Source organism: Onychomys torridus, chromosome 1 (genome assembly GCF_903995425.1).
Source record: "Onychomys torridus chromosome 1, mOncTor1.1, whole genome shotgun sequence".
Classification (NCBI taxonomy): Eukaryota; Metazoa; Chordata; class Mammalia; order Rodentia; family Cricetidae; genus Onychomys; species Onychomys torridus.
Genome location: NC_050443.1, coordinates 158,155,111 through 158,170,480, shown reverse-complemented (window position 1 = coordinate 158,170,480; position 15,370 = coordinate 158,155,111). Strand labels below are relative to the sequence as shown.

The following is a 15,370-nucleotide window of genomic DNA, read 5'->3' as shown; positions in this document are numbered from 1 at the left end:
TTCATTCTCAAACCCCTCAGAGAACTTCTGAATAATGCATTTAAAATGTGCCATACAAATTTTCACAATGAACACAGACTACCTCCTAACTAAAGAAACCTTAAGTTCTCCAAAGAGAACAGATGAGGCACTGCACCAATGACTCTGCTCTGACTGTGGTAATGCCAACCACTGGGCAAAACTGTCCCATGCCTCAGTTGCCACCAGGAACCTGCACAAACTGTGGAAACTTCGCCTTGACTGCTTGACCTGTTTCATCAAAGTAAGGTTAATTTCCCCAAGTTCTTCCTTTGCAGGAAAAATTCCTCAGACCTGAGTCTGACAGCTGAAGGTCCACTGCTCTGTGAATCAACTGAAGATTAACTGTTGCTCTTTCCTGACAGCTAAAGATCGACTGCTTCTGCAATAAAACATATAAGCCTTAAATGATGATCTAAGTCAGTCTCTATCATTTTAATGACACAGAAAACCATTTTTATTATAATTCCTAATCAACTATTGCAGGAGGAAGATGGATTAAAGGCCCAACTGGGCCATAGCCATTCAAGCTTGATTGAGCATGTGCTATAGTAACTTCCCCCTTGGTCCAACCTGGAGTATGCTGCAGTGGCTAGGGACCACTGACATGGAAGCACATGATTGACAGAGTCAATGGAGAAATGACAACACATCTCTACAGACCTAGAAGACCAATGGGGTGCTAGGAAGGGAATATAAAGGCAAGCCTCATTTTCACAATAAACCTGTGTGCAGTATGCTGTGCTACTCACCTGATTCCTAGAGCCTATATCATTGACTCTGCGCCTTGTTACCCACTCCCTCAAGGGGTGTCCATGATGGGTCATCTGCAACATCTGGTACCCAACACAGGGCTCCCATACTGGCATAGATTTTGGCCTTGCTTGAGGTCAGTTCTCTCCATTTCATCCTTCTGAGATGTCCCTTTATACTCATGGCATAGTTCAGTGTCCCCTGTTTGGTGTTAATTCAGCAAGTTGGCCCCTTACTAGTTGATGTCTTTGGTCCTCTCAGAGGTGAGTGGAAGGACCTCTTCTCTTCCTGTTTCCTTCTCCAGTCTGTTTGTCCACGAATTATGGAGGTACACATTTTGCTTTCAGTGGCATCACCACATAATGGCTGACTTCCCAGGAGGTAGAACCCTGGACTGTCCCCCAACTGCCTCTTCTTGTCCAGAGACACCGGGTGAGCACAAGGCCATGGCTTAACACCCACTAAGCTTGAGGCATCTGGGTTTGACATACTTCCTGTTTTTATTTGTTCCCTGTCTCTGTATCCCTGTTTCTTCCCAGACCCCATCTCCACTCTGCTCTCCCTACCCACAACAGGATGGCAATTTACCTTCTCAGTGTGAGAAACCTCAAATGAGGGCATTAAAATGCCTCCTTATAACTAGTGGCCTCAAAGTTAACACTGTTGATCTGGTGTATTTCTGGCATGAGGCCACTATGCTAGTTCCTTATCTCCCTGGAAAACATGTACAGGCTGGATCTTTGGATGCATGTCCTTTTCCTTGTCCACAAGTGCAGGGTTGGCTTCAGAATAACAACGACCATGCCCCCATTTCCTTTTTTTTTTATCCTGCTCACCATTATTGCCAGTCTTAAGTCCTTCTCTTTAGAGGAAGCAGTTGTTGCGGATAACAAATATTGCTGGGAGCATGCTAGTGTTAATCTTTCTATTACCTCAGTGCATTTTTTGGCAGAGGCCCCACTCTCCTCAAATGAGGAGAAGGCACAGCAGCATTTCCAGCTAATGCCTCCCAAATCACCATGTTCAGCACAGCCCATCCCAACCCTGCCACCAATTCTTCTGCTTGGTGATAGATAATTATGTTTTACTCTAGGAACAAATCTTCCATCTTAATCTGACTAGGATTCTGGCCATGTCTTTTGAAGCCAGTTTTCTCTTCAAGGTTTGGCGAATTTTAAAAGATTCCTTAATCTCTCAGGGATTATAATACATTCCGTAATTGATTGTACTGTTTTACTGCTAATCATTCTTTTTAAGTGTCTCCTACAGCATGTGACATGGCAATGCACAATCAACAAGTTCACCCTCCAGGTCCTTATGGCTCTTAAACATCCTGAGCATGGCCCTCCTTGTGAGGTTGTTCAGGCCTGGCTCTCTGAAATCCAAGAATTAACTCTGTAAATAGCCCTCCTTCTGCCCTGACATGCTCCAGGGAGATGTCATCCTTAAAGGGTTGGTAGTCAATGACAGGTAAGGACCCATGAGTCAGGTTGACCTAAGATAAGCATGTTACATCATGCTGGATGTTCTCTAAATTTGGGTCAACAAGGCCAGAGCTGGGAACTCTGATTTCTGATGGGCTGCCAATACATTGAACCAAATGGGTGGATGTGTAGGAAGAGGATGGCCAATAGGCCACAGCTGTTCAAACTCATTTGAGCATGTGCTATAGTAACTTCCCCCTTGGCACAACCTGTAGTCTGTCTTGGTGGCTAGAGACTGCTGATATAGAGTTCCATAGTCTACAGAGTCAATGGAGAAAGAACAACACATCTCTAGAGGCCTAGAGGACCAATGGGGTCTTGGGAAGGGGATATAAAGGCAAGCCCAATTTCTGCAATAAATGAGTCTGCAGTGAGCTCTGCTACTACTCTGAATACTAGAACCTATGCTGTACACTCCACACCTTCTCACCCACTCCCCCAAGGTGTGTCCATGCAGTGTTGCCTGCAACAAACTTTATCCTTCTCAGATCGCTGATTACATTGCTGACTAACTACAGCTTTAATAATAGCAAATATCCAGTTTCCTGGTCAATCCATATCATATGTACTTTGCTGAAAGGCTTCATACAAAGAAAGATTTGAAGTTTCTAAAGGTTTTGAGAAACAGAAATGTAAGTTATGTAGTCAAGAAAAAAATGATAGAAGTTATGTAGATCTAAGAAAGTAATTTAAAATATATAGGGCAGACTTCAGCTTCTCAGGTGCAGGCCACATCAATCAGAAGAACAATAAGTGACCCACCTGCCAGTTGAACTGCTTCACTCCTGAGATTCCATTTCCAAAGACCCATCCCTCCACTCCTTCACCTCACCATCCATTCCACAACTGGTTCCAACTCCCAATGCCTGAGAACTTTAGCTGCTCAGGTGCAGGCTGCAAAAATGGAAGAAATCATTAAATCCCTTAAAAATGCCAAGAAAGTCAAACAGACAGACAGACAGACAGACAGACAAAGAAACTGTTCAAGACCTGAAAATTAAAATAGAAGCAATAAAGAAAATACAAACACAGAAATATGGAAATGGAAAATCTGAGTAAGCAAACAGGAAATATAGAAGCAATAATCACCAATAGGATACAAGAGATGGAAGAGAAAATCTCAGGCATTGAAGATGTGATGGAAGAAATAGATTCTTCAGTCAAAGATCACATTAAATCTAAAAAATTCCTAACACAACATTTAGGAATTCTGGGCCTCTATTAAAAGACCAAACCTAAGACTAATAGGAATAGGAGAAGGGGAAGAATCCCAGCTCAAAAAATATATTTAACACAATTATAGAAGAAAAATTTCATAACCTAAAGAAGGACATGACTACAAAGGTACAAAAAGCTTACAGACCACCAAATAGATTGCACCAGAAAAGAAAGTTTTCACATAACATATTAATCAAAATACTAAACATACAGAATGAAGAATATTAAAATATGCAAAGGGAAAAGGCCAAGTAACATATAATGGTATACCTATTAGTGTCGTGAACCATGACATAATACAGCAGATGACAATTTATATTCAGGTGTCAACCCACCAGATGAATAATTCTCTGATGGAGGAACACCATTCAAAGGTTTATGGGGCCACAGACTCAGTACTGTTTGCTTCTGTCTTTAAATCCACATGTGCAAAAATAGCTGTGGAATCTTTCCACTACCTTTTTTTAATGTGTAATCTCATGTAATGTGTACATGTATTCTCAAGATTACATCTCAATCTATGAGCGCTTATATCTGTGGACTGTCTAAAAGATGACTCCTCCTTAATATATAATTTTGATGAATAATAATAATGTTTCATATCTAGGGCTATCATTATACACATGGCCTGTGAGTCACACCTGAAAGCAGTTTTATATCATAGGTCAGGCTGACACGAGAAAACAAAAGTATCTTCCCAACTTTAAGACAATTCTATATAATTAACTGATTCAAAGCCCCAGAGTAAGCTTAGTATAGAACAAATGCCCCTGCAAATGGATTGTAAGATAAACCTTAACAAGGGCATGCAGGACATATAGCCAACTGCAGTCCAGGTTCACAAGGACAAAATTGCCAGATGTCTGATTTGTTGGACCAAGGTTATAGGCACTTTTATGACAACTTCTCTCTTGCTAAAGTCTGGCTGATAACATAAGATTAATGACTAACTGTGAACAAATTACTCAGCAATTAACACTCTACATGAACTCCTAGTATCAGTTTTATGATATAAAAGGTTATGATATATAAGGTTCAGCTAAGTAACTGCTTATGTTGGGTCTTGAAATTTACATGGGTGACAGGGAAGCAATTAACCAAGGTCCAGAGAGAAACAGCTTTCATCTAACTACATGGCAGGAAAGATTTCATCAACTAGCCAGAGCTACAGAGAATAATCTAACTTCATAGGCCTGAGAAAGAATTACAAGTGTTCTTTCTTGTAATCTGGGGCTGCACATTGGATAGGAGAATATATTCTAAGATTTGAGATGCTGTCCATTGGAGAGTGCCATGTCCCCACTTTCACTTTACAGACTGTACATCAGGGGCCTGGCAGCCATGCTTACTTCCTCCGGGCTGCAGTCTGCCATTCCCTGTCAGTGCAGAATTCCAAGTCTGAGAGGAACTGATACTTTTAAGATTGTTAATCACAAAATGTTAGTTTAGAATGTTTATTAAACTTAAAAATATAGAATATAATGCACAATTTCTATGCTTTCTGGACTCCCCAATAGTTTAAATTTACAACTCTTTATAGGCTATCTCCTTAGTAGATAATGGAATGGCTAGATCTCCCTTACAGCCACAGCTGCCCTACTAATTAGAAAACTGATAGATATGCTGTAAGTGTGTTATCATAACACTCTTTTTCTTCATTTACTTTAGAAATGAAAGGTAAATTTGAAATGAAACTGTTATTGCCTAAAGAATTTATGTTGAATATATATTAGCTGTGTAAGAAAAGAGGGACTGATTTCAAGTTGAGAGAAATATATAACTACATGTGTGAATCCTATTCTCTGAGATAAATAAAATTACTCCTAAGTCCCACTATTCTGTGGCATTATTTTACTACTCTGGAGCAGCTCTGGGACCTGGTCTTTTGGTCTGTAATATATTAGAATTACTCCCAACTTCACATTGGAGACTCTAAGAGAGAGAAGGACCAGCGGAATTGTCTTGCAGAGTCTAAGAGACCATGTATTGCAGTTCAGACTCGTATACCCAGGAAAACTTTCAGTCACCATAGATAAAGAAAGCAAGATATTTCATGACAAAGTCAAATTTAAGCAATACCATCTACAAATTCAATGCTACAGAAGGTACTAAAAGAAAAACTAAAACCAAGGAGGTTAACTACACCACAGAAAACATAGACAACAAAAAATCTCAGACCAGTAAAATGCAAAGAAGGGAAACACACACACACACACAAACACACACACACACGAACACACGCACACACGCACGCACACACACACACGCACATGCACACTCACACTCACTCACTCACTCACTCACTACCACTACCACCAAGACAAAATAACAGGAGTTAATAATCATTGGTCATTTATGTCTCTTGATATCAATGTAATCAATGCTGCAATAAAAAGACACAGGCTAACAGAATGTAAACAAAAATATGACTCCCCCTTCTGTTGCATAAAGAAATACATCTCAGCATCAAAGAAAGATATTGCCTCAGAGTAAAAGATTGGAAAAAAGTTTTTCCAAGCAAACGGATCTAAGAATCAAACTGGTGCAGCCATTCTAATATCTAACAAAATAGGCTTCAAACTAAAATAAATCAAAAGAGATGGAAAAGAATATTTCATTCTCATCAAAGGAAAAATAAGAGAAGATGACATTTCTAACTATGCCCCAAATACGAGGGCACCTATATTGTAAAAGAACAGAAAAATTATTTAAATTGTTCTATAAATCCCAAGGAAGAATAAATAGCCATTAAAAGTGTACCCACCAAAAAAATCCCAGAAACACATGGCTTTAGTTCAGAATTCTATCACAATTACAAAGAGCTAATACCAATACTCCTCAAATTACTTCACAAAATAGAAAGATAAGGAACATTACCATATTCTTTTTAAGAGGTCACAGTTATCCTGATACCCAAACCACACAAAGACTGAACAAAGAAAGAGAATTATAGACCAATTTTCCTCATGTACATTGATCCAAAAATACTCAATAAAATATTGGCAAACTGAATCCTAGAACAAATCAAAAAAATAATCATCCACCACGATCAAGTAGGCTTCAACTCAGAGATGCAGGGAGGGTTCTGCATACAAAAATCTGTCAATGCAATCCATTATATAAACAAACTGGAAGGAAAAAAAAAACCACATGATCACCTCATTCTTATTTTATTTTATTTTATAATTTAATTTAATTTTACATATCAGCCATAGATTCCCCTGCCCTCCCCTCTGACAACCCCCTTCCTGCATCCCCACAACCCATCCTCCCATTCCAATCTACTCCAGGGCAAAGACTCCCCTGGGGATTCAGCTCTACCTGGTAGATTCAGTACAGGCAGGTTCAGTCCCCCCTTCCCAGACTGAGCAAAGTGTCCCTGCATAAGCCCCAGGCTCCAAACAGCCAGCTCATGCACTAAGGACAGGTCTTAGTCCCACTGCCTGGGTGCCTCCCAAACAGTTCAAGCTAATCAACTGTCTCACTTATCCAGAGGGTCTGATCCAGTTGGGGGCTCCTCAGCTATTGGTTCATACTTCATTTGTTTCCATTAGTTTGGCTATTTGTCCCTGTGCTTTTCCCAATCTTGGTCTCAACAATTCTTGCTCATACAACCCCTCCTCTTTCTCGCCAATTGGACTCCTGGAGCTCCACCTGGGGCCTGGCCATGGCTCTTTGCATCTGCTTTTCTCAGTCATTGGATGAAATTTCTAGCATGACAGTTAGGGTGTTTGGCCATCCCATCACCAGAATGGTCAGTTTGGGCTTTCTCTCGACCATTGCCAGTAGTCTACAGTGGAGGGAGGTATCTTTGTGGATTTCTGGGGACCTCTCTCGCACTTTGCTTCTTCCTATTCTCATGTGGTCTTCATTTATCATGGTCTGTTATTCCTTGTTCTCCCTTTCTGTTCTTGATCATGCTGGGATCTCCTGCTCCCCTAACCTCTTTTTCTCTCAAAACTTGCCCTTCATTACTCCCACTCACATCCAGGTATTTAATGTAGATCTCTTCCATTTCTCTGTCATTGGGCAATTCCTGTGTCTTTCTTAGGGTCCTGTTTTTTAGGTAGCCTCCCTGGATATATGAGTAGCAGTCTAGTCATCTTTTTTTTTTTTTTTTACATCTGGTATCCTCCTATGAGTGAGTACATACCATGTTTGTCTTTTTGAGTCTGGGTTACCTCACTCAGGATGATTTTTTCTAGATCCATCCATTTGTCTGCAAACCTCATGATGTCATTGTTTTTCTCTGATGAGTAGTACTCCATTATGTATATGTAGCACATTTTCTTTATTCATTCTTCAGTTGAAGGGCATCTAGGTTGTTTCCAGGTTCTGGCTATTACAAACAATTCGATATGAACATAGCTGAGCAAATGCCCTTGGGGTATGATTGAGCATTCCTTGGGTATATGCCTAAGAGTGCTACAGCTGGGTTTTGGATTGAGATGGATTCCCAATTTTCTAAGGAAGCACCATATTGTTTTCCAAAGTGGCTGTACAAGCTTGAATTCCCACCAGCAGTGGAGGAGAGTTCCCCTTGCTCCACATCCTCTCCAGCATAAGCTGTCTTCTGTGTTTTTTTATCTTAGCCATTTTGATGGGTGTAAGTCATTTTGATTTGCATTTTCCTGATGATTAGGGATGCTGAGCAATTCCTTAAATGTCTTTCATTTGGGCTTCTTCTGTTGAGAATTCTCTATTTAGTTTTATAATCCATTTCTTAATTGGACGGTTGGGCATTTTGATGTCTAGTTTCTTGAGTTCTTTATATATTCTGGATATCTGCCCTCTGTCAGATGTGGGGCTGGTGAAGACCTTTTCCCATTCTGTAGGCTGTCACTTTGTCTTGTTGGCCATGTCCTTTGCTCTACAAAAGCTTCTCAGTTTCAACAGGTCCCAATGATTTATTGATTCTCTCAGTGTCTGTGCTACTGGTATTATATTTAGGAAGTGTTCTTCTATGCCAATGTATTCAAGACTACTTCCTACTTTCTCTTCTATCAGGTTCAGAGTAGCTGGATTTATATTGAGGTCTTTGATCCACTTGGACTTAAGTTTTGTGCATGGTGACAGATATGGATCTATTTGTAGCCTTCTACATGGTGACATCCAGTTATGCCAGCACCATTTGTTGAAGATGCTTTCTTTTTCCATGGTACATTTTTGGTTGGCTTCTTTGTCAATAATTATATGTTCATAGGTGTGCAGATTAATGTCAGGGGTTTCAATTTGATTTCATTGGTCCACATGTCAGTTTTTATGACAGTACCAAGATGTTTTTATTACAGGGGCTCTATAGTATAGCTTGAGGTCAGGGATCATGATGCCTCCAGAGGTTGTTTTATTGTACAGGGTTATTTTGGCTAACATGATCATCTCATTAGATGCTGAAAAAGCCTTTGACAAAATTCAACACCCCATTGTGATAAAGGTCTTGGAAAGATAAAGGGATACAAGGAACATACCTAAACATAGTAAAATCCTACAGTCAACATCAAATTAAGTGGAGAGAAACTCAAAGCAATTCCAACAATATGAAGAACAAGACAAGGCTGCTCACTCTCTCCATATCTAGTCAATGTAGCATTTGAAGTTCTTGCTAAAACAATAAGACAACTTAAGAAGATCAAGGAGATACACATTGGCAAAGAAGAAGTAAAAATATCATTATTTGCAGATGATATGATAGTATACATAAGCTATAGTGATATTTTACTTGTATTGAAATGTGATTTTATTTGTATGTTAATAAAGTTGCCTTGAGGTCAGAGCAAGCCAGAGCAGAAGCTGAGCAGTAGTGGGGCACGCCTTTAATCCCAGCACTTGGGAGGCAGAGCTAGGCAGATCTCTGTGTGTTCAAGGATGCAGCCAGCATGGCAGACACATGCCTTTAATCTCAATACCAACCATAGAAGACCTGGAGGTCTGTACAAACAGGCAGTGATGAAGAGGTCATGTGGCTGGGTTTACAACCAATGAGAGAGGAGAACAGAAAGTTTTTAAATAGGACTCAGAGAAGTAGGTCTCTTGCAGAGAGGAAGAACAGCAGAAGCAGTGAAGGGTAAGGTTTTCCGCTCTTGCTCTGACCTTGTGTTTTTTAACTCTGCAATCGGTTCTGTGTTTCTTATTTAACAAGCCGGTCACATCTACAATTGGCGCCCAACGTAGCAAGAATTCATTAAAAAAACACTTGCCTTGGCAGTGGGTCTGGCTTCCCGCCTGGGCGTGCCCTAGCTCTGACTTAGCCCCGGCCTAATCCAGGCCTAGCTCAGTTTAGGACTCAGGCCCAACCTACCTTAGCTACGAGCTGGTTACTGCCGCAGCTGGAGTTACTTACTTAAAAAGCTGGTGCTACGAACAACTCAGGCCTGCGGGAGCTACCGCTAATTGCAGGAGCTACACGCAACTGCAGATAGGCTGCTTTTGGCTGAAACGCCAGCGCACGTGGTCGGTCAGAGCTTAAGGAAGCCAGAGCCCAGGCTCTACTCGGCTCAGACGGGAACATTGAAGCAGTTGGATTCAAGCTTTTAGCCAGAACGTGGCTACGCTTTCTTGCTTTCTCTCTCTCTCTCTCTCTCTCTCTCTCTCTCTCTCTTTCTCTCTGGATTCCCACCTCGGAAGCTAGGTAGCTGTTTGGAAATTCCCTTGGATTTCTACTGTTCTACGCAGAATTGGTAAGTCATTTATATCAGATAATTTAAAGGAAACTATTTAAAAGAGATTTTTTTTTCCACATTAAAAAAAATGGGTTTTATGTGTACACTGGAAGAAAATTGGCCTTTGTTTGAAATTTTAGGCAGTATGGTAATGGAACAACTATATGAGAAGATTAATGTGGATCGAATTATGAACATTATTATTCTTCTTATCCTTATTTTACAATTTAAAAAGACAAGTGCCAGGATAAAAATTTTAGAAAAACTTGTTAAACCTGTTAAAATGAATTATAGAGAAATTCAGATACAGACAGAAGAAATTAACAGTGAAGTTGTTTCAGGATTGGATTATAAGGTTACAGAAAGATAGCCTGTTTTCACACAATCACCCTTAATTTATCCGGTAACCATACAACAGCAACCTGGTCAAGTGAATACACAAAATATTTGCACTCCAGTTGAAATGTTAGACTTACAAAGGTTTAAGGAAGCAATAGTATCTTATGGCATGCATTCTCCATATGTAAAGCAAATGTTAAACTCCTGGTCAACTTATAATAGGATTATACCACAGGACTGGCAAGAGCTGGCACAGGTGGTTCTGGAACCCGGAGAGCAGCTCCAGTGGCAAATGTGGTTCAAAGAGGAAGCTAAAAGCATAGCAAAACAATGTAGGGACAGAGGTATACAAATCTTCCAGGATCAGCTTGTTGGAGAAGGCCAATATGCTGCAGTACAAACACAATGTTTATATGGTATGCAAACTCTAATTCTATGTTGAATGGCAGCCTTGAATGCACGGGACAGAGTTGAGGAACCATTAGATAATAGAAAAAACTACAGATTTAAATCAGCCTATATACTTCAAGGATGTGCTGACCTCAGAATGGAAACCAGGATATGTGTTACATTGGGGATGAGGTTTTGCTTTTGTTTCTGCAGGAGAAGATAAGCTGTGGGTACCATCAAAATTGATAAAGGTTCGATTTGAACAAGAGAGACCTCTTAATTAGAGTAGGTGATAGTTCATCAACCAACATGACCATCCAGTTTAAACTCACTTATAACATTAATACATGCCTTTTCATTTAATCAGATGTAACCTGCCAAAAGGTAACCTCCCCAAAATTAGTCTTGGAGAAGGGTTTTTGTTTTTGTCTTTTAGGAGAATGAAGGCTAAGGAATATGAAGAACACTGGACAAATGAGACAACTGAAGAAAAGGGACAAATCATCTATCCCAGGAAAAAGAGTAAAATGGCCTATTGGTAGATCATCTACAAAATTTCATAAATCTTCCTAAATGTTTGTTTCTGCTCTTTAAAAAATTAATACTCTTGGTCTTCTTGTAGTCCCAGTTCAATTAAAGTTTCAAGTTGATTTTGGAGTTGGAGAATGGCTCTCTCCTCCTTTAAACTCAAGCATGTTGTTAAAAGGAAAATGAAAACTCCCTGTATCATACCAGAAGAAAGAGCCATCTTCTGACATGGGACAGGAGGAAAACCAAAATAATCAAGGGACTATTCTATTACTGATCTCAATTCTTTGATTCTATTCTGATTCTTTAAACTTTTCTTAAAGTATGAATTTTATATAAAAATTTATAATATATATATATATATATATAAAACTTTGTTAAGATAATAATGGTCATATAGAGTACTAATTAATTCTAGAGAAAAGGCTTTGATTAGCTGCCTATACGTGTCTTTGTGTTTGAGTCTCTTTACAGTTTTCTGCAGGAAATCACGGCCAGGCCTAACTTCAACTGAAATCTCCAGGAAGAAGATGGAAACAATTCCACATGGAAAATAATATCACTAAGCTGACAAACATCATCTACAGATCAGCTTTGGACTACAAAGTGCTTAGAGCAATTCTGAGATGGCTAGCTGAGATGATCCAGTTTCAAAGACTACTTGAATAAGGACTTGAGATAAACCCTGAACTTTGGCATCATGGATAACAAAGAATATAGTTACCTTTCCTAGAATTTGTCAATTAACCCAAAATTTTTCTTTTCAGAATAAAGATAACTTTGCCCAGCAGGAAGCAATTTTAAGAATTCGAAGCCCACATTCCCAAAGGGGTGGTGTGGGGTGGGTGGTTTTTAGGTCTTTTTATGGGTATTAGGTCTGGGATAGTTTTTATTGTTTAGGAGGGTTGGTTACAAGTTGTTGTTAAGGGTTAGGAAAAGGGCTAGGCAAAAGGTGCTTGTTAAAAAAAAGAGAGAAAAGAAAAAGACAATTATTAGTTTTAAATACTTTACATTCAATTGGATTGTTTTATATTGTATACAAATTATTATTATTGAGATTGAGATTGTTAGATTATACCATACATGTATTTCTAATCTTGCTCGAGAGATTGTATTTATACCATTCATTTAACAATGTAATGCAATTTGCTAATCCTTGAATGTTAGTATTACCAACTATTAGGATATATAGAAATGAAAATTAGTGGTTAGACATTACAATTGAACTTGTAGTCATATTAGGTGTGTTTTCAAGATCAAACAGATATATTTTAGATAGACAGGTCATCTTCAAACCCTTCAGAGTTCTACAGAATATGGCATTTAAAATGTTTTAATAACTTAAGAATTTTTCTTTTTTGCTATGACTATGAGACATGATGGCTCCTGGCAGTACCAATCTACTTCAGAGAAAATATGGGCATTGAAGAAACTGCATATGGAGTTAACTTTCATTGTGGCAAAAGTTAGCCACTGGACAACAAAGTATCCTCTAATCAACTGCTGACAAACAGGACAGACAGGACATCAAACAAAGGACTACCAATTCTTGCCCAAACAAGTGTGGTTGTGGCTTTAACAAAAGGCATCTTCTGAAGCCAGGACAATATGGCACCATCCCTGAAGTGAGTGGCCTTTGCAATCTGTAAAAGGTACCATGCCCTTTTCTTCGAAGGCAGCTGAACAGGAAGTGGGCCAATGGCTTCTGATGTGCAATGGAACAACAGATGAAACAGTTATTCTTGAAGAATAACTAAGCTCACCCATCTCAATAGTAGACTGGCATTTAATAGAGGGATGTGGAGAAGAACGGGATGCCAAGATAAAGCCACATATACATAGCCAAGATAAATGGACAGCTGAATTGAAAAAACATCAATAATTTCCAGAATTTAAAATCCTGAATCATGACATAATACTAATGGAATTCAGGTGTTTCTGGTACATGGACTGCTCTCTCCAAATGTGAGGTCAAACTGTTGACCTTGTATACATCCTAGTTCACAAAAGAGTCTGTCAGATACGCTAAGCCTATAGGCTGAAGATGATGCCCCAACACTGTGGACAAACCTCAGGTGACTGTCCAGGCAGCTGGCTGTTTCTGTCAACTCACATTTTTTTTTTTTGGAAGCTGCTTGCATGCACTTCTTGTTTCTATTTTTTATTAGGTAGTATTATTTCCTTCTTGGGTCTCTAAGGGAGTTGAAGATGAAGATCAGTTAGTTATAGTTATAATTATCATTATTAAGGATTTCAGAAAAACTCACTAAGAGCTGTAAGTGTATAAATTTGAAAGATGTTATAAGACAGTTCCATTAGCAATATAAGGTAGGATAGAAAGTGAATCAGGTACATTTTGGACTTACCAAAATAGGGTAGATAATGGAATTATTTTCTCTGAATTTGTAAAATGCAAATGGACTAGACATTGTTTAAGTATTTATTGTTTGTATATATGGTATATATAGTTATTGTACTTTTGTATATAGTTTTTCTTATATTAGTTATAACTTTTTCCTTTTTTTTCTTTTTATTAAAATAGAAAAGGGGAAATATAGTGATACTTTATTTGTATTGAAATGTGATTTTATTTGTATGTTAATAAAGTTGCCTTGAGGTCAGAGCAAGCCAGAGCAGAAGCTGAGCAGTAGTGGGGTATGCCTTTAATCCCAGCACTTGGGAGGCAGAGCTAGGTGGATCTCTGTGTGTTCAAGGACACAGCAAGCATGGCAGACACACGCCTTTAATCTCAATACCAACCATAGAAGACCTGGAGGTCTGTACAAACAGGCAGTGACGAAGAGGTCATGTGGCTGGGTTTACAACCAATGAGAGAGGAGAACAGAAAGTTTTTAAATAGGACGCAGAGAAGTAGGTCTCTTGCAGAGAGGAAGAACAGCAGAAGCAGTGAAGGGTAAGGTTTTCCACTCTTGCTCTGACCTTGTGTTTTTTAACTCTGCAATCGGTTCTGTGTTTCTTATTTAACAAGCTGGTTACATCTACAATAAGCAACCCCCCAAATTCTCCCAGGGAACCCTACAGCTGTTAAATCTCTTCAGCAAAGTGGCTGGATACAAGATTAACTAAAAACCAATCAGTAGCCCTCCTTCATATAAATGACAAATGGACTGAGAAAGAAATCAGGAAAACATCATCCTTCACAATATCCTCAAATAATACAAAATGTATTTTAATTAATTAATTAATTATTTTAAAGATTTATTTATTATGTACACAAAGGAGGGCACCAGATCTTATTACAGATGTTTGTGAGCCACCATATGGGTGCTGGGAATTGAACTTAGGACCTCTGGAAGAGCAGTCAGTGCTCTTAACCTCTGAGAGAGATGGCTCAGTGTTTAAGAGCACTGACTGTTCTTCTTGAAGACCTGGGTTCAATTCCCATCACCCACAGGGCAGTTCACAAATGTCAGTAGCTACAATTACAGGGGACTTGACACCTATGGCAAAATATCAATGTATATAAAAAGGTAAAAATAAGTAAATTAAAAAAAAAACTTCATGTCCTTCTGTTTGTTTGGCTATTTGTTCCTATGCTTTTTCCAATCTTGGGCTCAACAATTCATGCTCTTACAGTCCCTTCTTTTTCTCGACAATTGGACACCTGGAGCTCTACCTGGAGCCTGGCTGAACCAAAGGCTGTGGAGCCCCCAGGTGGATCAGGCCCTCTGGATAAGTGAGACAATTGAATAGCTTGAACTGTTTGGGTGGCATCCAGGCTGTGGGACTGGGACCTATTCTTAGTGCATGAACTGGTTGCTTGGAACCTTGGGCTTACACAGGGACATTTTGCTCTTCCTGGAAGGAGGGGACTGGACCTCTACAAATTCAATGCAATCCATATCAAATTTCCATCACAATTCTATAAAGGCTTTGAAAGAACAATTCTCAAATTCATCTTTAAAAAACCCAATAAACTCAAGATAGCAAAAACAATTCTGTACAATAAAAGAACTTCTT

The 15,370-nt window shown here is 39.2% G+C and overlaps 1 pseudogene; it reads right to left on the bottom strand.

Annotated features, from left to right (window-relative positions):
• Positions 1 to 887, bottom strand: part of LOC118578266 — a 100,999-nt pseudogene extending 100,112 nt beyond the window's left edge.
• Between the last annotated feature and the right edge of the window lie 14,483 nt (positions 888 to 15,370).